This window comes from Bufo bufo, chromosome 3 (genome assembly GCF_905171765.1).
Source record: "Bufo bufo chromosome 3, aBufBuf1.1, whole genome shotgun sequence".
NCBI classification, from domain to species: domain Eukaryota; kingdom Metazoa; phylum Chordata; class Amphibia; order Anura; family Bufonidae; genus Bufo; species Bufo bufo.
This window is the reverse complement of record NC_053391.1, coordinates 462,995,903-463,020,558: the sequence shown is the minus strand read 5'-3', so window position 1 is coordinate 463,020,558 and position 24,656 is coordinate 462,995,903.

Here is a 24,656-nt window from a genome sequence, read left to right as displayed (position 1 = left end):
TCTGGGTGCCATTTATTGAATAGATTTTTCGAACGGGGAGATGGTTAAAAAAAACCTGGCTCCCTCCACTCTGTTTTAAACCACGGTGACTGCGTCTGCGCCGTGCAATTTACTGTCACACCCGATATGAGTGGTATTTTCTGTAGTACTATTCTCATCAGTTTAATCCCTCTAACGTCCCCAATCTGGGTGCCATTTATTGAATAGATTTTTCGAACGGGGAGATGGTTAAAAAAACGCTGGCTCCCTCCACTCTGTTTTAAACCACGGTGACTGCATCTGCGCCGTGCAATTTACTGTCACACCCGATATGAGTGGTATTTTCTGTAGTACTATTCTCATCAGTTTAATCCCTCTAACATCCCCAATCTGGGGGCCATTTATTAAATAGATTTTTTGAACGGGGAGATGGTTAAAAAAACGCTGGCTCCCTCCACCGATATGAGTGGTATTTTCTGTAGTATTATTCTCATCAGTTTAATCCCTGTTACGTCCCATATCAGGAATTGCCTTTTATGAAAAAAAATTTAGGCCGGGTACCTTCGACTGCCTTCACAGTGACAGACCAAACTCTCATACACTAAACTGAATTGATTTCAGGAACCGGGAGATGGAAAAAGCAGCTTGGTCGGTCCTCTTACTCCCAAATTGGGGCACTGCGCGTGCACAGAGCAATGTGCTGTGACACCCTATATGAGTGGTGTCTTAACTAGTACTATTGCTATCAGTTTAATCCCTGTTACGGACCCTATCCGGTCGAATTGATTAACCATTGTCGAATCCCCCATTGACATCCCCCTTATAAGCTGTGTAAAGCATATTTTTTAGTTTGGTTTTGAACTGCTGCATCCTTTCCGACTTTTGGTAATTTGGTAACATTTCTGCCACTTTCTGCTTATACCGGGGGTCTAGTAGCGTGGCCACCCGATCGCTTTTGGTCTGACCATAATGAAGCAACGGCCTTATCATCTGGGGTGTGGCAACATTGCCAACACACTTTTATAGAGGTGATGATGATTGCTTCATTGTGATACGCAAGCCCCTTCACCACAACAAGGTAACGATCACGAAGGGGAATTGACACTTGTATGTGCCTTTTTTTTTTGGTTTGTTTTTGCAGCCACAGTGCTGCACCATAGGACAGAAAAATTAGGCATGTACACATGCCTGAAAAATAATGGCACTGTTGCAGACGCTATTGTAGCAGCGGCCGGAAAAATTTATGTTTTCCAGGCAGAAAAGTGACTAAAACATTACGGCTTGAACCCTAGTTGGTGGTGGAGAATTCACGAAAGTCATCCGGTATGCAGACATTAAATACAGCAGCGTGGGGACCATTTTGAGGCCAAGGCATGTAATCAGGCCTTTTGTTAGTCAAACGTATCCCCCACTGTCAGTCCCTTCGGGATCCATGCCTCATTCATCTTTATGAAGGTGAGGTAATCAACACTTTTTTGACCGAGGCGACTTCTCTTGTCAGTAACAATGCCTCCTGCTGCACTGAAGCTCCTTTCTGACAGGACACTTGAAGCAGGGCAGGCCAGAAGTTCTATCGCAAACTGGGATAGCTCAGGCCACAGGTCAAGCCTGCACACCCAGTAGTGAAGGGGTTCATTGCTCCTCAGAGTGTCGATATCTGCTGTTAAGGCGAGGTAGTCTGCTACCTGTCGGTCGAGTCGTTCTCTAAGGCTGGATCCCGAAGGGCTGTGGCGATGAGTAGGACTGAAAAAGCTCCGCATGTCCTCCATCAACAACACATCTGTAAATCGTCCAGTCCTTGCCGCCGTGGTAGGAGGAGGATTACACTCACCTCTTCCCCTGTTAGATTCCCGTTGTGCTGTGACATCTCCCTTATAAGCTTTGTAAAGCATATTTTTTAGTTTGGTTTTGAACTGCTGCATCCTTTCCGACTTTCGGTAATTTTGTAACATTTCTGCCACTTTCTGCTTATACCGGGGGTCTAGTAGCGTGGTCACCCAGTACAGATCGTTCTCCTTTATCCTTTTTATACGTGGGTCCCTCAACAGACATGACAGCATGAAAGACCCCATTTGAACAAGGTTGGATGCAGAGCTTCTCATTTCCCGTTCCTCGTCCTCACTGATGTCATTGACGGTCTGTTCTTCCCCCCAGCCACGTACAACACCATGGGTCCCAGATAGGTGACAACAACGAGCACCCTGGGGTGCCTGCTGTGGTTGGTCTTCCTCCTCCTCAAAGCCGCCACATTCCTCCTCTGACTCCTCTTCCTCATACTCCTCTTCCAGCGTTGCTGCAGGTCCGGCAAGCGATGATGACAAGGCTGTTTCTGGTGGTGATGGTGACCACAACTCTTCCTCTTCCTCTTCACGCTCATCTACAGCCTGATCCAGAACTCTTCGCAGGGCACGCTCCAGGAAGAAAACAAATGGGATGAGGTCGCTGATGGTGGCTTCGGTGCGACTGACTAGGTTTGTCACCTCCTCAAAAGGACGCATAAGCCTACAGGCATTGCGCATGAGTGTCCAGTAACGTGGCAAAAAGATTCCCAGCTCCGCAGAGGCTGTCCTAGCACCCCGGTCATACAAATACTCGTTGACGGCTTTTTCTTGTTGGAGCAGGCGGTCGAACATTAGGAGTGTTGAATTCCAACGTGTCGGGCTGTCGCATATCAAGCGCCTCACTGGCATGTTGTTTCGCCGCTGAATATCGGAAAAGTGCGCCATGGCCGTGTAGGAACGCCTGAAATGGCCACACACCTTCCTGGCCTGCTTGAGGACGTCCTGTAAGCCTGGGTACTTAGACACAAAACGTTGTACGATGAGATTCAACACATGTGCCATGCACGGCACATGTGACAACTTGCCCAAATTTAATGCCGCCAACAGATTGCTTCCATTGTCACACACCACTTTGCCGATCTCCAGTTGGTGCGGGGTCAGCCACTGATCCACCTGTGCGTTCAGGGCGGACAGGAGTGCTGGTCCTGTGTGGCTCTCTGCTTTCAGGCAAGTCAACCCCAAGATAGCGTTACACTGTCGTATCCGGGATGTGGAATAGCCCCTGGGGAGCTGGGGGGAATCAGTTGATGTGCAGCCAGACGCCGCAGCAGAAGAGGACTCAGCCGAGGAGGAAATTAAAGAGGATGGAGTAGGAGTAGAGGAGGTGGCAGTAGGTCTGCCTGCAAGTCGTGGTGGTGTCACCAACTCCGCTGCAGAGCCACGCATTCCATGCTTGTCAGCCGTCAGCAGGTTGACCCAATGCGCAGTATACGTGATATACCTGCCCTGACCGTGCTTTGCAGACCAGGTATCAGTGGTCAGATGGACCCTTGCCCCAACACTGTATGCCAGAGATGCCATGACTTCCTTTTCAATGACATGGTAGAGGTTTGGGATTGCCTTTTTTGAAAAAAAATTTCGTCCGGGTACCTTCCACTGTGGTGTCCCAATAGCGACAAATTTTTTGAAGGCCTCAGACTCTACCAGCTGGTATGGTAAAAGCTGGCGGGCTAAGAGTTCCGTCAAGCCAGCTGTCAGTCGCCGGGCAAGGGGGTGACTTTGTGACATTGGCTTCTTATGCTCAAACATGTCCTTGACAGACACCTGACTGTGGGCAGATGAGCAGGAACTGCTGAAGGTGAGAGATGGAGTGGCGGGTGGTTGAGAGGGGGCAGGGAGGACAGCAGTGGTTGACGTGGCTGAAGATGCAGGACCAGGAGGAGCATGGTGGCTTTGAGTTTGTGTGCTGCTTGTACTCATGTGTTGATCCCATAGGCGTTTGTGATGTGAGATCATGTGCCTTCGCAAAGCAGTTGTACCAAGGTGGGTGTTGGACTTCCCACGACTCAGTTTCTTTTGGCACAGGTTGCAAATGGCATTGCTTTTATCAGAGGCAGACACACAAAAAAAATGCCACACTGCTGAGCTTTGCAATGACGGCATTCTAGTGGTGGCAACAGCATGCGTTGACTGGCGTGCTGTCTGGCTGACCCCAGGTGCCGATACATGCTGTCTGACTGTGCCACTAACTCCTTGCGACGACCTCCCCCTGCTTCCAACTCGTCTCCTCATTCTCTCTGTCTCCCCTTCAGAACTTTCCCCCTCTTCTTCTCTTCGAGCAGGCACCCACGTGGCATCCGTGGACACATCGTCATCATCAACCGCTTCACTTGTATCTGACACCTCAGCAAAGGAAGCAGCAGCGGGTACAACATCATCATCATCACACTGTACGTCCATGTGTGTAATCCTGCCTGACTGAGACATATCCCCGTAATCTACATCATCTGGCAATAATGGTTGCGCATCACTAATTGCATCCAACTGATGTGTAAATAACTCCTCTGACGGATCAAGTGAAGCGGCTGTGGTGGCTGTGGTGGTAGTGGCGACGGGCGGGTGCGTGGTAACTTGAGAGCAGGTGACCGAAGCTGAGTTGGAGGAGGATGGTGCGTCAAGGTTCTTAGCGGAAGCTGTTGAAGATTGGGTGTCCTGTCTAAGCCAGTCAACTACGTCCTCTGAATTTTTCGGGTTCAGGGTACGTGGCCTCTGAAAACTGGGCATTATTCCAGGGACAGTGGAAATCACAGCACCACGACCACGACGGCCCCTGCGGGGTGGCCTGCCTCTGCCTGTCATTTTTTTTTTAGATAAGTGGTACTACGCGTGCTAGGTACTGTGCCACCCGGTATGAGTGGTTGGCACTGGCAGTGGGCACACTACAGTCTGTGGAAGTGGGCCTGACACACACTGGCAGCAGGCAAGCAACTGAATTTAGACTACTGTCTAAAAATTAAATGCCTTATTTATCGGCAAGCTACTGTGCCACCCGGTATCAGTGGTTGGCACTGGCAGTGGGCACACTACAGTCAGTGGAAGCGGGCCTGACACACACTGGCAGCAGGCAAGCAACTGAAATTACACTAAAGTGTAAAAATTAAATGCCTTATTTATCGGCAAGCTACTGTGCCACCCGGTATCAGTGGTTGGCACTGGCAGTGGGCACACTACAGTCAGTGGAAGCGGGCCTGACACACACTGGCAGCAGGCAAGCAACTGAAATTACACTAAAGTGTAAAAATTAAATGCCTTATTTATCGACAAGCTACTGTGCCACCCGGTATCAGTGGTTGGCACTGGCAGTGGGCACACTACAGTCAGTGGAAGCGGGCCTGACACACACTGGCAGCAGGCAAGCAACTGAATTTAGACTACTGTCTAAAAATTAAATGCCTTATTTATCGGCAAGCTACTGTGCCACCCGGTATCAGTGGTTGGCACTGGCAGTGGGCACACTACAGTCAGTAGAAGCGGGCCTGACACACACTGGCAGCAGGCAAGCAACTGAAATTACACTAAAGTGTAAAAATTAAATGCCTTATTTATCGGCAAGCTACTGTGCCACCCGGTATGAGTGGTTGGCACTGGCAGTGGGCACACTACAGTCAGTAGAAGCGGGCCTGACACACACTGGCAGCAGGCAAGCAACTGAAATTACACTAAAGTGTAAAAATTAAATGCCTTATTTATCGGCAAGCTACTGTGCCACCCGGTATGAGTGGTTGGCACTGGCAGTGGGCACACTACAGTCAGTGGAAGAGGGCCTGACACACTGACTGGCAGCAGGCAAGCAACTGAATTTAGACTACTGTCTAAAAATTAAATGCCTTATTTATCGGCAAGCTACTGTGCCACCCGGTATCAGTGGTTGGCACTGGCAGTGGGCACACTACAGTCAGTGGAAGCGGGCCTGACACACACTGGCAGCAGGCAAGCAACTGAAATTACACTAAAGTGTAAAAATTAAATGCCTTATTTATCGGCAAGCTACTGTGCCACCCGGTATCAGTGGTTGGCACTGGCAGTGGGCACACTACAGTCAGTAGAAGCGGGCCTGACACACACTGGCAGCAGGCAAGCAACTGAAATTACACTAAAGTGTAAAAATTAAATGCCTTATTTATCGGCAAGCTACTGTGCCACCCGGTATGAGTGGTTGGCACTGGCAGTGGGCACACTACAGTCAGTAGAAGCGGGCCTGACACACACTGGCAGCAGGCAAGCAACTGAAATTACACTAAAGTGTAAAAATTAAATGCCTTATTTATCGGCAAGCTACTGTGCCACCCGGTATGAGTGGTTGGCACTGGCAGTGGGCACACTACAGTCAGTGGAAGCGGGCCTGACACACACTGGCAGCAGGCAAGCAACTGAATTTAGACTACTGTCTAAAAATTAAATGCCTTATTTATCGGCAAGCTCTTGTGCCACCCGGTATCAGTGGTTGGCACTGGCAGTGGCCACACTACAGTCAGTTGAAGTCGGCCTGACACACACTAGCAGCAGGCAAGCAGCTGAAATTACACTAAAGTGTAAAAATTAAATGCCTTTTTTATGCAAAGTCCTGTGCCAGCCGGTATGAGTGGTGGGCACTGGCAGTGGGCACACTACAGTCAGTGGAAGTCAGCCTGACACACACTGGCAGGCAACTAACCTTAGATTAAAGTGTAAAAATTAAGTGCCTATTTTTTAAGCAAAGTCCTGTGCCACTCGGTATGACAGGGGTGGGCACTGGCAGTGGGCACACTACAGTCAGTTGAAGTCGGCCTGACACACACTAGCAGCAGGCAAGCAGCTGAAATTACATTAAAGTGTAAAAATTAAATGCCTTTTTTAAGCAAAGTCCTGTGCCAGCCGGTATGAGTGGTGGGCACTGGCAGTGGGCACACTACAGTCAGTGGAAGTCAGCCTGACACACACTGGCAGGCAACTAACCTTAGATTAAAGTGTAAAAATTAAGTGCCTATTTTTTAAGCAAAGTCCTGTGCCACTCGGTATGACAGGGGTGGGCACTGGCAGTGGGCACACTACAGTCAGTTGAAGTCGGCCTGACACACACTAGCAGCAGGCAAGCAGCTGAAATTACACTAAAGTGTAAAAATTAAATGCCTTTTTTATGCAAAGTCCTGTGCCAGCCGGTATGAGTGGTGGGCACTGGCAGTGGGCACACTACAGTCAGTGGAAGTCAGCCTGACACACACTGGCAGGCAACTAACCTTAGATTAAAGTGTAAAAATTAAGTGCCTATTTTTTAAGCAAAGTCCTGTGCCACTCGGTATGACAGGGGTGGGCACTGGCAGTGGGCACACTACAGTCAGTTGAAGTCGGCCTGACACACACTAGCAGCAGGCAAGCAGCTGAAATTACATTAAAGTGTAAAAATTAAATGCCTTTTTTAAGCAAAGTCCTGTGCCAGCCGGTATGAGTGGTGGGCACTGGCAGTGGGCACACTACAGTCAGTGGAAGTCAGCCTGACACACACTGGCAGGCAACTAACCTTAGATTAAAGTGTAAAAATTAAGTGCCTATTTTTTAAGCAAAGTCCTGTGCCACTCGGTATGACAGGGGTGGGCACTGGCAGTGGGCACACTACAGTCAGTTGAAGTCGGCCTGACACACACTAGCAGCAGGCAAGCAGCTGAAATTACATTAAAGTGTAAAAATTAAATGCCTTTTTTAAGCAAAGTCCTGTGCCAGCCGGTATGAGTGGTGGGCACTGGCAGTGGGCACACTACAGTCAGTGGAAGTCAGCCTGACACACACTGGCAGGCAACTAACCTTAGATTAAAGTGTAAAAATTAAGTGCCTATTTTTTAAGCAAAGTCCTGTGCCACTCGGGATGACAGGGGTGGGCACTGGCAGTGGGCACACTACAGTCAGTTGAAGTCGGCCTGACACACACTAGCAGCAGGCAAGCAGCTGAAATTACATTAAAGTGTAAAAATTAAATGCCTTTTTTAAGCAAAGTCCTGTGCCAGCCGGTATGAGTGGTGGGCACTGGCAGTGGGCACACTACAGTCAGTGGAAGTCAGCCTGACACACACTGGCAGGCAACTAACCTTAGATTAAAGTGTAAAAATTAAGTGCCTATTTTTTAAGCAAAGTCCTGTGCCACTCGGGATGACAGGGGTGGGCACTGGCAGTGGGCACACTACAGTCAGTTGAAGTCGGCCTGACACACACTGGCAGGCAACTAACCTTAGATTAAAGTGTAAAAATGAAGTGCCTTTTTTTTAAGCAAAGTCCTGTGCCACACGGGATGACAGGGGTGGGCACTGGCAGTGGGCACACTACAGTCAGTTGAAGTCGGCCTGACACACACTAGCAGCAGGCAAGCAGCTGAAATTACACTAAAGTGTAAAAATTAAATGCCTTTTTTATGCAAAGTCCTGTGCCAGCCGGTATGAGTGGTGGGCACTGGCAGTGGGCACACTACAGTCAGTGGAAGTCAGCCTGACACACACTGGCAGGCAACTAACCTTAGATTAAAGTGTAAAAATTAAGTGCCTTTTTTTAAGCAAAGTCCTGTGCCACACGGAATGACAGGGGTGAGCACTGGCAGTGGGCACACTACAGTCTGTGGGCCTGCAGCTCCTCACACACAGGCAGGCCAGGCAACTGCAATATGTATATAAAGGAAAAAAAAAAAGCAGACTAATGTTGCAGCCCTAAAAAGGGCTTTTTGGGGTGCTGTCAGGACGCTGTCCTTACAGCAGAGATCAGATGAGTCTTTCAGGACTGGAGTGGACACTGAATTCACTAGCCTAGCTATCGATTTCCCAATTAAATCAGCAGCAGTTACAGTCTCCCTCCTCTCACTAAGACTGCAGCTTCAGAATGAATCTAAAATGGATGCTGTGCAGGAGGTGGGAGGGTCTGGGAGGGAGGGTATGCTGCTGATTGGCTGGAATGTGTCTGCTGACTGTGAGGTACAGGGTCAAAGTTTGCTCAATGATGATGTATAGGGGGCGGACCGAACATCGCATGTGTTCGCCCGGCAGAGGCGAACGCGAACAAGCTATGTTCGCCGGGAACTGTTCGCCGTCGGATAGTTCGGGCCATCTCTAGACACCAAAGGACATGAGCATACCACATTCTTAGAAGAGACCTCTACAAGAATTTCAGAAAAAATGGAAAAATATGTACCAGGAAAATTCCCTTTAAACTCATTTTATCTGTAAGATGTCCTAAGATTGCTGATAAAAGGAAAAACAGTATTCAGATACAGGTTTGGGGTCATTTTGACCTATTTCACGTTCCTTTCTGGAATTTTTGCAGGGAAGAATAGATTGGTAGACTGCTTTATTCTGTCCGGCAACAATGCTGGAAAGAAAAGGAATAGAAAACAGGTCAAAGTACAAAGATGAATAATTTGAACTCCGTTTGACCCATGATGCAGATCTATTTATCTATATATCTTATATGGGTGTCTAATTAATGCAAATGCATGGAGTACAACTTTCCTCTTGAGTAAAACTAAGTGACCTACAACTATTATATACTACATTTATCAGCGTATCACAGTTATTAATATTTATAAAGATGACCTACATCTAATTTACCCCAATTTTATAATGACCCCAATGAATCACAAATTGCTTTCTAATATATCGCTATGTAAAAAGCTGTCTGAAACAAGAAAGCGATAGCAGCCATCTTTTATAGTCACATCAAACTAACTGCTGTAATTGCAACGTTAGTTTCCTAATTTATTTCCCTCCATCTAGATCTTCCTTGTCATTTACCTCAAGTAGTGCAATGTGCACATCTAGTGAAACTGTGATGTACAGCATGCTTTTAGTAGTAAACTGCCACTGCTTCTATGGCTAGAACTTCATCCATATTAATGAAAAGAAAAGAGATATGAAGATGTATGCAAATACTGAAAACAGCATTATTTATTCTACATCCAGAGAAGAAAATAATAAAAAAATAAGAAGAAAATAATAAACATGTAAGGCTTTATCTAGAGAGATTAACAGTGAATGTGTTCAATTATAAAATGGTAACAGATCTGTAATCCGCTTGTTAATTTACAATGTTTATCAATTTAGCTTTTTTAGTTTCATTGACAAAAATAATGCACCCTGACTGAGATATTGGATTGCTGCACAACTAGTGCAGTTATGTTTCAAGCAGAGGTGTAAATGATTACAGGTGTGGTCGGATTAGGCGCTGAATAAAAATGCTTACCCTATAAAAAATCTCTCAGAGGCTACTTTTGGGTAGTGCATCTCTTGGTGTGTGATCATTGATTGCTAGAAATGCCAGACGGACTCAAAAACATTTTGCCCAGTTAGAAACAGGATTTAACGAGCTGCTAGGCCACTCAGACACAGCTGTTAGAAGGTGTTGGGAGCAGTGATTACATGAAAGTATGCACACACAATGAACAGGACAGCCTAAACCAGTGATGGCTAACCTCCGGAACTCCAGCTGTGGTGAAACTATGACTCTGAGAACAGCCAAGCAAGTGTATATCTTGGAAGCTGTAGTTTTACCGCAGCTGGAGTTGCATCACAGGCCTAGACAGACCACCAGTATTGAGGATTGTTTGATCTGGTGAAAAACATGAGCAGAATCCACAGTTTTGTTGTCCACCATCCAGACACAGGTTTGACCTTCATTACACACCCGTCTCTGCCCAGACCATTTCCAGGTATTTATAAGAAGGAAATTTGGGTTCACAGCACCCATTACTTGTCCTGCCATAGACAGCCAGCCACTATCACATTAATTTGCACTGGTGCTGTGATCAACAAACCTGCACTGCTATCATCTGGAACCATATTGTCTTTAGCAATGAATACAGTTTCTGTTTGGGATTACACGACAGTCGAGTTGAGTATGGAGGCCTTATGGTAAGCACTTCAATTCTGCCTTTTCTGTGGAGCAACATACTACCCCAACTGTTGGTGGGATGATCTAGGGAATCATCTCATATGATAGTCACTCATAGTAGTGATATGAGGGACACTAGAAGCTCAGTGATATGTGCATTCTGCAGCAACATGTGTTGCCTCACATCGCAAGGCTTCCATTTGGCATTTTTCAGGAGGATAATGCTCGCCCTCACATATCAAGGTGTTCCTAAGAATGTCTCTGTCAGACTGCAACACTTCCTTGGCCTGCCTGATTGCCAGATTTATCACCAATCAAGCACTTGTAAGGCCACATGAAAAGCCAGCTTTGGCAACTTATGATTGTGCAGAATTTATAGGCCTAGCTGCAACATCTGTGGGCAAATGTGCTGCAGGATACCATATGGGACCTGGATGCCTCCATGCTTAACCATTAGTGATGAGCGGGAGGTGCCATATTCGATTTCGCGATATTTCGCGAATATTCGATTGAATATTCGTCTTATATTCGTCGAAATCGAATATTCGTCAATATTCTATTTATCGTGAATAATATACGATTTAATTATTCGCGTATTGCGATTTTTCTTTTGACAGTATAAGGCAACGTTCCTATGATTATGGCTAGGCTAATATGTGTATTTTACGAATATTCTATTCTATATATTCTATATATAGCTATAACTTCGTCTGTTAGAATATTACGAATATTCTAAAAGACGAAGTTAGAGCAATATTACGAATATTGGTAAAATACACATATACAGTCAAATCCATAAATATTGGGACACCGACACAATTCTAACATTTTTGGCTCTATACACCACCACAATAGATTTGAATTGAAATGAACTAGATGTGCTTTAACTGCTGACTGTCAGCTTTAATTTGAGGGTATTTACATCCATATCAGGTGAACGGTGTAGCAATTACAACAGTTTGCATATGTGCCTCCCACTTGTTAAGGAACCAAAAGTAATGGGACAATTGGCTTCTCAGCTGTTCCATGGCCAGGTGTGTGTTATTCCTTCATTATCCAAATTACAATGAGCAGATAAAAGGTCCAGAGTTCATTTCAAGTGTGCTATTTGCATTTGGAATCTGTTGCTGTCAACTCTCAAGATGAGATCCAAAGAGCTGTCACTATCAGTGAAGCAAGCCATCATTAGGCTGAAAAAACAAAATAAACCCATAGCAAAAACATTAGGCGTGGCCAAAACAACTATTTGGAACATTCTTAAAAAGAAGTAACGCACCGGTGAGCTCAGCAACACCAAAAGACCTCGAAGACCGCGGAAAACAATTGTGGTGGATGACCGAAGAATTCTTTCCCTGGTGAAGAAAACACCCTTCACAACAGTTGGTCAGATCAAGAACAGTCTCTAGGAGGTAGGTGTATGTGTGTCAAAGTCAACAATCAAGAGAAGACTTCACCAGAGTGAATATAGAGGATTCACCACAAGATGTAAACCATTGGTGAGCCTCAAAAACAGGAAGGCCAGATTAGAGTTTGCCAAACAACATCTAAAAAAGCCTTCACAGTTCTGGAACAACATCCTATGGACAGATGATACCAAAATCAACTTGTACCAGAGTGATGGGAAGAGAAGAGTATGGAGAAGGAAAGGAACTGCTCATGATCCTAAGCATATCACCTCATCAGTGAAGCATGGTGGTGGTAGTGCCATGGCATGGGCATGTATGGCTGCCAATGGAACTGGTTCTCTTGTATTTATTGATGATGTGACTGCTGCAGGATGAATTCTTAAGTAATTCGGGCAATATTATCTGCTCATATTCAGTCAAATGCTTCAGAACTCATTGGACGGCGCTTCACAGTGCAGATGGACAATGACCCAAAGCATACTGCAAAAGCAACCAAAGAGTTTTTTAAGGGAAAGAAGTGGAATGTTATGCAATGGCCAAGTAAATCAGCTGACCTGAATTCGATTGAGCATGCATTTCACTTGCTGAAGACAAAACTGAAGGGAAAATGCCCCAAGAACAAACAGGAACTGAAGACAGTTGCAGTAGAGGCCTGGCAAAGCATCACCAGGGATGAAAGCCAGCGTCTGGTGATGTCTATGCATTCCAGACTTCAGGCTGTAATTGACTGCAAAGGATTTGCAACCAAGTATTAAAAAGTGAAAGTTTGATTTATCACTATTATTCTGTCCCATTACTTTTGGTCCCTTAACAAGTGGGAGGCACATATGCAAACTGTTGTAATTCCTACACCGTTCACCTGATTTGGATGTATATACCCTCAAATTAAAGCTGACAGTCTGCAGTTAAAGCACCTATTGTTTGTTTTATTTCAAATCCATTGTGGTGGTGTATAGAGCCCAAAATTTTAGAATTGTGTCGATGTCCCAATATTTATGGACCTGACTGTAGATTGTAATTTAGCTAATATAGTGCTATAATCTTTTTTTTTTTTTTTGTCTAATTTTTTTTGCCTCTTCTGAACTTCAGTTTTGGAAAATATGCACACTATTAAAAAAATTGCTATAGCACTATATTAGCTAAATTACAGTCTATATGTGTATTTTACGAATATTCGTAATATTGCGCTAACTTCGTCTTTTAGAATATTACGAATATTCTAAAAGACGAAGTTAGAGCAATATTACGAATATTCGTAAAATACACATATAGACTGTGCTATATACTATAGCACTATATTAGCTAAATTGCAGTCTATATGTGTATTTTACGAATATTTGCTATATTGCTATAACTTTGTTTTTTAGAATATTCGTAATATTCTAAAAGACGAAGTTATAGCAATAGAGCGAATAAATTCGTTATTTAGAATATTCGTCTTTTTTTTTCCAATGTGTACTGTTATCCCACTTTGGCATACTGCTCCCCGACAAGCGTCCCCGTAACCATGGGAACGCCTGTGGGTTAGGATATACCATCGGATCTGAGTTTTCACGATCAGATCCGATGGTATTTTCTAACCCACAGGCGTTCCCATGGTGACGGGGACGCTTGTCGGGAAGGAGTATGCGAACAACTGTACAGATAGGAAAAAAATAATGCCAAATAACGAATATATTCACTATATTGCTATGTATTTGTTTTTTAGAATAGTGGTCATTTTATTTTCCATATGAAAACATGATTCCCCCCTGCTTAAGTTGCTTGTGGGCCACTGGCTTATTGACCCACAAGAAAGAAGCAGGGAGGAATCATTATACTGACTTTAAAACCAGCCTCCAGGGCAGACTAGCTGGTCAGGTGTGCATGACTGCATGGAGATCGCCACGCCTCCAAAGAAAAAATGTGGGGGATTCAGTCAGCACAACCCTATATGCAGGTGACCAGCTAGTCTGCCCTGGAGGCTGGTTTTAAAGTCAGTATAAAACTGAGTCTACTTCTACAGGGCCTACCAGTAGCCATTTGGCTCCAGGAGAAGTATATAGTGGGCTCAGCATGCATGTTGGTAAATGCATCCCTGGATCCGATGAAAGCTGTAACGGCACCGGACGGGGTTAAAAGCAGAGTGTGCCTGGCGTTCATGCTGTACCTGCGCTCCCTGGACTTTGTGTGGCTGTCATGGCCCATAAACAGGTAGGAACTAGTGTTAGGGACCACTCATAGAGGCGACCTTGACGTGGTGAGTGGCTTATTACGCTTTGGCCAAAATGTACACCAATGCCTCATTCAACATCCAGCATGGAGGCAGGGCGGAGTGCTGGTTGCAGAGTGCTATTGCATTTGTGTTCTTTTCTTTGTATATGTATTTCGCCTTAGCGATGTGCACCTGCATATAGGGTTGTGCTGACTGAATCCCCCACATTTTTTCTTTGTAGTATATATTGGAGGCGTGGCGATCTCCATGCAGTCATGCACACCTGACCAGCTAGTCTGCCCTGGAGGCTGGTTTTAAAGTCAGTTAAAAACTGAGTCTACATCTACAGGGCCTACCAGTAGCCATTTGGCTCCAGGAGAAGTATATAGTGGGCTCAGCATGCATGTTGGTACTTGCATCCCTGGATCCGATGAAAGCTGTAACGGCACCGGATGGAGTTAAAAGCAGAGTGTGCCTGGCGTTCATGCTGTACCTGCGCTCCCTGGACTTTGTGTGGCTGTCATGGCCCATAAACAGGTAGGAACTAGTGTTAGGGACCACTCATAGAGGCGACCTTGACGTGGTGAGTGGCTTATTACGCTTTGGCCAAAATGTACACCAATGCCTCATTCAACATCCAGCATGGAGGCAGGGCGGAGTGCTGGTTGCAGAGTGCTATTGCATTTGAGTTCTTTTCTTTGTATATGTATTTCGCCATAGCGATGTGCACCTGCATATAGGGTTGTGCTGACTGAATCCCCCACATTTTTTCTTTGTATGTGACATAAACCAAGTATTTATAATGGTAAAAAATTCTTAACTACACTGCCCGACATGCACATTTCAAAGAGATTTTCAACTTTTTTAAAAAAATTACCTTCCAGCAATTATATGGATAATAAAGTATTCCGTTGCTCCTCTGAATCTACCTAAAGGACCAATTTATGGGAAGCCAGTGTACAGGGGTCTCTCCCCACCAACCATACACTACTTGACAGTGGTGGAGGAAGGAACTCCACTCATTTTAAATGACTATAGGCTGCCCTCCCCAACAACTGTCCCCATACACTGGTCACCCCCCTCCACCACAGTAACAACAATAAGAACTCACCCCATGCATCAATCATTTCCAGATCTCAAGCCTCCACACAAAGTAATTACATTTAGGGTAATCACCCTCACCCCCAAAGTAGTCAAAAATCTTGTTACCCATTTTATCCCTCCCCATTTTCCCAGCAATCACTTTCAGGCTCACCATTTTCACCCATATCTCTCAAAGTAATTATAAAGCCGGTTCCCTAACATAACCAGTCTCACCTATCACCCCAACAATTACATTTGGGCACACCATTCTCCCACCTTCCCCAAACTAGTCACAAAGCTAGTTTCCCATCATACTTTCCATCAATAATATGCAGGTTCACAATCTCTTGAACCCACAAAGTAGTCAGAGAGCTTGCTGCCCATCATCCCCCAGCAATCATATGCAGGTTCACCATCCAACTCTACCTCCCCCCAAAATAGTCAGAAAGCTTGCTCTTCATTGTCTCCCCATCCCTCCAGCAATCATATGCAGACATACCATCCTCCCCACCCCCAAACTAGTCACAATACTTGTTCCCCCACCCCACAGAGCTCACCATACTAATTCCAAAAATTCAAGCTCATCATCCTCCTTGCAACCCCCTCTCCCAACCTATTACATACTTTTCCTCATCTGTCGCAGTCTTGAGGCAGACAAAGAGCAGAGCAGCAGCAATGAGGCAGTCAGCCAGTGGAGTAGTAGAGTCCCATTCTCGAGATGCTATTGCTCACTTTGGAGACTGTGGTAGGAAGCCTGAGTGGGCTTAGCAGACGTGCCTTGTTTGGCATGCCTGAAGGTTTTTCTCATTAAGGGTACAGTGTGGAAGTGAAGCTTGTAACAAATGGTATCAGGACTGAAAAGTCTTGCCATCATTTGGTGCCATCCGGCGTGCCAGTAGAACATAGCCTGCGTACCATCTCTGACACACATGCTGTAGGTTGCCGACCCCTTTTCTAAGATTTACCTTACTCATTTACTTAATCCATATAATCTCACACCCCTGGTTGCACTTGTTGAACATATGTATTTTTTCAACCATACTATGTAACTGTGTAGATGCTGTAAAGATGTAGTAAGAAATTACAGTACATACAGAACATTGGACCTCAAAATAATAGCGTGTTAAAAGCTGGATATTCCCAAATGATATAAAATAACAACAAAAAATGGCTATTGTGTTCATGTGAAGGTATTCTGGCAGCCTGAAAACAAAGACCAGCGGAGGACCATGATGAAACTCGAAAGTTCGGGTTCGAGTTCAGTGTTCGGCGAGTTAATGGCACTTTTTGAAAGGCTGCAGAGCAATCAACAAGCGTTTAAATTGTGTGCCTTTAGAAGCCATCACAGCCATGCCTACTAATGGCATGGCTGTATATTGACCAGTGCAGCATGTGACCTTACCCTAGCCTCTATATAAGCTGCAGTCACATAGCGCTGCACGTCACTCTGCTCTTACTAGTGTAGGAATAGGATGCTGCTGCTGTGAGGGAGAGAATAGGAAAGAATCTATCTGTTATCAGAAGTGCTTGTTGTTAACTCTGCGATCTACAGCGATTTTGTTTTCTGTGTGCAGTGCAAAATTTTTTTACCCTGCCCTGAGCCAATTGACACAGAAAAATACATTTTATCCGTCTGTTAGTTAGGTGGGCGTCGGCGGCCATTTTGAGCAAGTTCAGTGCACCAGCACTGCATATGTGCCAGGGACAATAATTGAAACCCAGTTTTTTTAGTTCAGTGGGCAACATATACCATTTTTTTAGTGCACTTACACTGCATATGTGCCAGGGAAAGGCAAAATAATATAGGGAATCGGTCTGTGAGTTCAGGGACCCAGGGAGTGACATATTAAAATGTTTTCTGTAAAGTACAATCCAAGTAAATCCATCTGATAGATTCTGTGGGGACAAATTATTCTTTTTTTTAAATAAAAAGTACATTTGCAAACTGCACTGCATTTGTAATAGTCCAATACAAGTGTTAAATACAGCTGTTATATTCTGGTTTTAACAAAAACACCCATTTTGTGCAAGACACTACATTTAGGGCCTTTGCTGCATTTGTGACAGTCCAAAACAAGCTTTAAATACTACAGTTATATTCTGGTTTTAAAAAAACCCACCCATTTTGTCATAGATACTACATTTGGGGCCTTTGCTGGATTTCTGACAGTCCAATACAAGCGTTAAACACTGCTGTTATATTCTGGTTTGAAAAAAACACTAATTTTGACCTAGATACTACATTTGGGGCTTTGCAGCATTTGTGATAGTCCAATACAAGCGTTAAATACTGCTGTTATATTCTGGTTTGAAAAAAAAATACCCATTTTGTGCAAGACTAAATTTGGGGCTATTGCTGCATTTGTGACAGTCCAATACAAGTTTCAAATACTGCAGTTATTTTCTGGTTTAAAAAAAAACACCCATTTTGTGCAAGACACTACATTTGGAGCCTTTGCTGCATTTTTGACAGTCCAAAACAAGCTTTAAGTACTGAAGTTATATTCTGGTTAAAAGAAAACACCATTTTGTGCAAGATAATTTATTTGGGGCCTTTGCTGCATTTGTGACAGTCCAATACAAGCGTTAAATACTGCAGTTATATTCATACATGGCGTGGCTGGAGCGACATTTTCTTTTTCTTGATTACAACCCCTTTGCTGGCTCTATTAGATGGTATGGACGTTATATAGATGATATGCTGTGAGTTTGGCGGGGGGGGGGGGGGGGGGGGAGAATAAGGTGACCCAGTGCATTAAGTATCTTAATAACTGTACAGTTTCCATCAAACTTACTTATATTAGCGATTCAGCTAAAATTGATTTTCTTGATTTACATTTGGAATCGGACCTCTCTGAGAGATTGGTCACTACCCGAACCATTAGAAAAAAGACATCTGGGAACACCATTCTTCTTACCTCCTCCTGCCACCCACCGCATGTCATAAATAACATACCAAAGGGGGAAATGATTAGAGCTAGACGTAATTGCTCTACAGAGGGGTTGTTCTTAAAAGAAACAGAGATTATTACACAGAGACTCCTGAGCAGAGGCTATACACTCCAGAACATTAATAAAGGCGTCAAGTTTGCCAGATTGAAAGATAGGGAATCTCTGATCTTTCCTCAGACCTTGAAAAAATCCTATAGATGTCAAAAAAGTAAAAAAAGTGAAGACCTTGCTGAGGAGGACAAAAAACCTACTGTTTTTATTACTAACTACAGTAGAGAATATCCACACATATGCAGAATTATCCGTAAACATCTCCCTGTCCTCAATTACGATAGTGGAGAGATGTGGTGTCTGCGGGTATCAGGTGTATATCCAAGAAAGCACCTACGGTGGGAAAAAAAACTCAGCCCCAGCCTGTTTACTGATACCATTCCTCGGGCATGTTCCTGGCCAAAAACTACTGGCAATTATAAATGTGGAAGTAAGAAATGCATTTGCTGCCGATACATGTGTGTCACTAAGGAGGTTACATCTACAGTGAATAACAACAGATACACTCTAAAACAATATATCAACTGTAATACGGAGTTTGTTGTGTATGTTATTACATGCAGAATCTGTAAAGTTCAATATGTTTGATGCACTGTAAATGAGCTGAAAATACGTATCAGAAAACATCTTATTGATATTCCTCATTTTCAGACTCGCAATGTATCGGCAGCGACTTTCCACTTCGCCACTGTTAACGGAGGTGACGCATCTGCGTTTTGTGCACAGGGGATTGAAGTGGTTTCATTGCCCATAAGAGGAGGGGACTGCAGACAAAAACTCCGTAGCAACTGGGCCCCTGAGCCAGGGGGGCCCCTGAGCCAGGGGGGCCCACGACCCCCCACTGCCTCCTATTCAAAATCCAGGCCACTAAGTTGTGATCTAATAGGGCCCGGCCCCGGGGGCAGTGCGCACGGCGCAGCGCAGGCTGTTGGCAGCTCACATGTCAGAGGGGGCGGCCGCAACATTGAGTGAGGTCTGACTGAGTGAGGAGGAGCCGGAGGCGTGGTTTCCGCGCATCTCCGGCTCCCAGTCAGACACTCAGAAGCAGGCGGCAGTGCGGACGTGCGGTGGCTGGCGGCGAGGTGAGTTTTGACTAGTGACTAGTCTCTACTCTGAGTGGCAGGCGGCGGCAGCGCAGAACAGAGCCCAGCCCAGCCCAGGGCCCAGCTTGATGATGGGATGGGAATGGAATGGGATGGGATCATGGAGTGAGTGGGACAGTGGGAGTCTGGGACTCTGAAGTCTGTGGGAATCTGTCTCTGTGGCTGAAGTGGTTACTGGGCACACACACTACTTACTGTGTGTGTGTGCCGGGCCCAAGGGTCAGACTCAGGCCGCAAGCAGGCAGTGTGTGGGCCTGCACCAGGCAGGGGCACTGGCCCCTGGCCTGGGCAGGCCAGGCAGTGACTGCTGTTACTGTGAGCCAGGAGAAGCAGTGCACTGCAAGCAAGTGTGGCCCAGGCCCCCAGCGTGATGCCCACTGTCTGTTGCTGACTGGCACTGGGCACTTAAATTAATGACAGTGTGTGTCTGCCAGGGGGCAGGCCACAGGCAGGCAGTGTGTGCGCCTGCGCCAGGCACGGGCACTGGCCCTGGGGTAGGCAGTGACTGTGAGCCTTGTGTGCAATAATGCTGGACTGACCCATACATCAGCTATATACGATATTACCAGTCCGTCCGTATATAGCCGGTTGATGGGTCAGTCCAGCATTATTTCACACCATGTGCTGTCTGAAGAATTTTTTCACTGCACATCTATCAAATTTTGCCCTGAATTTAATTTGTAAATATATTAGCAATTAAAATCAGGGCAAAATAAATTTGATAAATGTGCAGTGAAAAAATTCTTCAGACACCACATTGTGGTACATTTCACTGGGTGTGGAGCACATTCCTGTTAGTTTAGCTTTATGACAGTGAGATATGATAGGACTGTGTACACACTGAAATCTGGTCAGCACAAGGGGTGGCCTTAGGGAGAGGTTTTTTATATCATACATTAAAGTGAGCACTTTCAAATACTATTAACAATTCTAACTACAAACATTTTTTTCTGCTCCTAGGTCTGCCACTGTGCGTAATAGTGCCACTACACTTTAGCTCACTCAGATTTTATATTTTCAATAAAAAATCTGTAATTTCTAACGATAATTTGTTTTCCCTTAGTCCTAACAGCAGCACAGATGGGGTTAACTGCCCCTGTGGACTGGTAGGATCGGCGGAATTTTTAATGAGCCCAAGAACCAATAAACGATCTTCAGCTCCCTGAAAGGGAGGAGATCACCCCCCAGCCCACCGTGTTTTTAACAAGCATAATGTATTTAGGGTGGGATATTTGTGTGCTGCTGTTAGGACTAAGGGAAAACAAATTATCGCTAGAAATTAACGATTCCCTTACATCCTACCAGCAGCACAGATGGGGAGATAGCAAGAAGAATCCCCTAGGGAGGGTCCTCATGCCTGGCAGAACTAAGAACTGTCTGCCCAAAAGCCAAAAACTCTGCCATCCTAGCATCTATCCTATAATGGGAGATGAAGGTTGAATCAGAGCTCCAGGAGGCCGCCTTACAGATCAACTCTAAGGGGAGAAGTCTTCTCTCCGCAACAGAGGTGGAGACAGCCCTAGTAGAATGGGCTCTCACAAACTCTGGAGGATCTAGGGATTGGGAGACGAAAGCCTCCCTAATGGCCTCCTTAATCCAGCGACTAATGGTAGCTTTAGACGCTTTACGGCCTTTAGACTTACCGGCAAACAGGATAAGAAGGTTCTGATCTATCCTGAACTCTCTGGATCTATCCACATAGACCTGGAGGCATCTTGAAATATCCAGCAGGTCTCTTGCTGGAGTATCAGAGGAGGAGGCTGAAAACAAAACTGGTAAAGAGATTACCTGGTTGATATTTTGGAAGGTAGGCACCTTAGGCCTGAAGTAGGGTAAAAACTTCAGGAGCACTCTGTCCTGTAAGAAGATAATATACGGGTGAATTGCAGAGAAAGCCTGCAATTCAGAGATCCTTTTGGCTGAAGCTACGGCCAGAAGAAAAACCATCTTTAAAGTCAAAAATTTGAATTCCACCTCCTCCAAAGGCTCGAAGGGGGGAGATGCTAGCCCCCTGAGCACTACTGAAAGATCCCACTGGGGAATAGGTTTCAGTATAGTAGGCTTTAGTCTTTCAGCTCCCTTCAGGAAGCGTTTGATGAGTGGGTCCCGAGAATGTGGCCTGTTGAGACAGGGCAAGATGGCACAAATCTGTACCTTCAAGGTAGCTGGAGAAAGACCTCTATCTAATCCATCTTGAAGGAATTATAGTATCGCAGGAAGGGGCGGATCTGCGGACGCCACCTGTTTGGAATCACACCATGCCACGAAGATTCTCATGATCCTGGAGTAGGCCTTCTTTGTAGACTCTGCTCTGGAATGCGACAAAGTTCTCAGGACCGACTCAGAAAGCCCTTCTATGTTGGGAAGGGACTGATCAACCTCCAGGCTGTCAGGTTGAACCTGTGCAGATCTGGGCAGAGGTGAGTGTCCCACGACACCAGGGTCTGCTCCGGGGGGAGTCTCCAGTATTTTCCCCGACTCATCTGAATGAGCTGGGTAAACCAGGATCTCCTGGACCAGAACGGTATGATGGCTATTACCGAGGCCTGATCCTGACGGATTTTCATTAATACCCTCGGTATCATGGAAAACGGAGGGAAGATGTAAGCCAGCCTGAACCTCCACGGTATCGACAGAGCATCTATCGCCAGGGGGTTGTCTTCCCTGTACAGGGAACAGAACCTCAGCACCTTGGCGTTGAACCTGGTTGCCATGAGATCCACCTCTGGCATACCCCATCTGTGAACTAACTGCCTGAAGATCTCCGGATGCAGAGACCACTCCATGGTCGGTAATCCTCGACTTAAGCGGTCCGCTATTATATTGAGGGAGCCTCGAATATGAGTGGCAAATAGATGGGAAAGGTTCGTCTCTGCCCACCGAAGAATTACCCCGATCTCTGACAGAAGGGGCAATGATCTTGTGCCTCCCTGCTTGTTTATATAGAGAACCGCAGTCATATTGTCTGACTGGACTTTCACTGCTTTGCCCCGGATCTGAGGGGCGAAGTGAAGGAGGGCTAGCCGGATAGCTCGCATCTTGCGAAGATTGGAAGAAAGACGCCGCTCCAGAGGAGACCAAGATCCCTGTACTGGGGATCCGTCCAGGTGAGCGCCCCAGCCTACAAGGGACGCGTCTGTAGTCAATATGACCCAAGCTGGTTGGGTCATAGACTTCCCTGCTGCTAGCTGAAACCACCATCTGAGGGAATTCCGGGTTTGACCGGACAGGGAGCACAGGGAATCTAGCCCCGCAGGGCTGCCGTTCCATAAGTGTAAGACCTCCGACTGAAGAGGACGGAGGTGCCATAAAGCCCAAAGGGACTGCGTCCGCAGCCGCTGACATGAGCCCCAGCATCTTCATGAGAGTCCGGATAGAGACTCGACGAGGGACAAAAAGGACTCTTGCTAGGTCCTGAATCCGCGCTCTCCTTTCTAGAGTCAACCGGAGGGACATCTCCACAGAGTCGACCACGAATCCTAAATAATGAATTGAAGTCGATGGGCTCACATTCGACTTCTGCCAGTTGATAATCCAGCCCAGGCGGAGGAGAAAGGAGATTGCGATCTGAAGATGGTGGGTAAGAACTGGAACTGAAGAGGCTATGAAAAGCCAATCGTCCAGATAAGGAATAATAGTCAGTCTTTGAAGTCTCAAAGCTGCCACCACCGACACCACCACCTTGGTGAAGATAAGGGGGGGCGGAAGAGATTCCGAAGGGAAGCGCGGTGAACTGAAAGTGCCTGCGAACCCCTAAAATCTGGACCGCGATCCTGAGGAATTTCCGGGAAGCGGAATGGATCGGGATGTGAAGATACGCATCCTTGAGGTCCAGGGTAGCCATGACGTCCCCAGGGTTGAGGATATGGCTGACTGACCTTATGGTTTCCATCCGAAACCTGGTTTTCCTTATAAATCGATTGAGGAATCTCAAGTCGATCATCATCTGGAGATCTCCCGTCTTCTTGGGAACCAGGAACACTGGAGAATAAATCCCTAGGCCTCTCTCCCCTGTCGGCACCTCCTCTAGGGCTCCCTTGGAGATATAGTCCTGAATATAAGATTCTAGGATCTTTTGTTTGGCAGACCCGAAGTTTCGCGTGGCGATGAATCTCTCTGGGGCCGGTACCCGGCAGAAATTATGTCCTGAACCCAGGGGTCTGCGATCAACTGGGCCCAAAGGTCTTTGAAATGGGAGAGATGGCCCCCCCACGGGAATCTGGGGGAGGGGTACGGGAAAGTCTAGAGGAGATACTGCAGGGGCAGCAGGGCTTATCCAAGAGCCTCGAGGAGGCCCATAGTCAGGAGGGTTTTGCCTCCCTGGTGGGTTTGCGGGAGCGTCTCGAAAATTTACGAGACGGCCCCCCCCAATCTCTGCGTCTAGCCTGCTGCCCTGAACGGCCTCCGCCTTTCTTATCCTGTCTGGGGCGTCCCCAAAAGGGCTGCTGGGGGAGACTCTTCCCTTTCTTGTCGGAGAGTCCCTCCATGATCCTGTCCAATTCGGACTCGAGCAGCCTATCCGGCTTGACGGGGAGCCCACAAAGATTGAATTTGGACGCGTTGTCCGCGATCCATGGCTTCAGCCAAAGTTGTCTGCGGGCAGCTGAAGCTAGAGCCATTGTTTTGGCGGCCAGTTTCAGCTGCATCTGGGTGGAATCGACCAAGAAATCCATAGCCAGATTGGCTGATTTAAAGGCTGCCAAGATGTCGTCTCTCGAAACGCTCTGGTCCACGTCCGTCTGGATCTGGTTGAGCTTGGAGCGTAGAAAGGAGGCTACTTCAGTGGCCGCAATTGATGTTGATGCGGAGGCAGCAGCCGCCGCGTAACCCCTTCTGAGGGTGCACTCTGCCCTCCGGTCTAGAGGGTCCTGCAGACTAGACCCATCGTCTGCAGGGACCAGAGTGCGCGTGGACAACTTGGCTATAGCCATGTCCACCTTGGGAACGGAACCCCACGATTCCACCAAGGGTTTAGCCATCGGGTACATGAGCTTAAACTTCCTGGTAAGGACTGGGCCTTTTTCAGGCTTTCTCCACTCTGTACGCATCACAGAGAGAAGGGTCTCATCCGCTCTAAAGACACGCTGTGTCCGTCCGGCGGGATCGGAGGACTCCCCCATGTCAACATCCTGGTCCCCCGATCTGATGGACTTCAGCAACTTCTGCGTTTTCTCTGGAGGAAAAAAGCAAGAAGTTAATTCTTCTT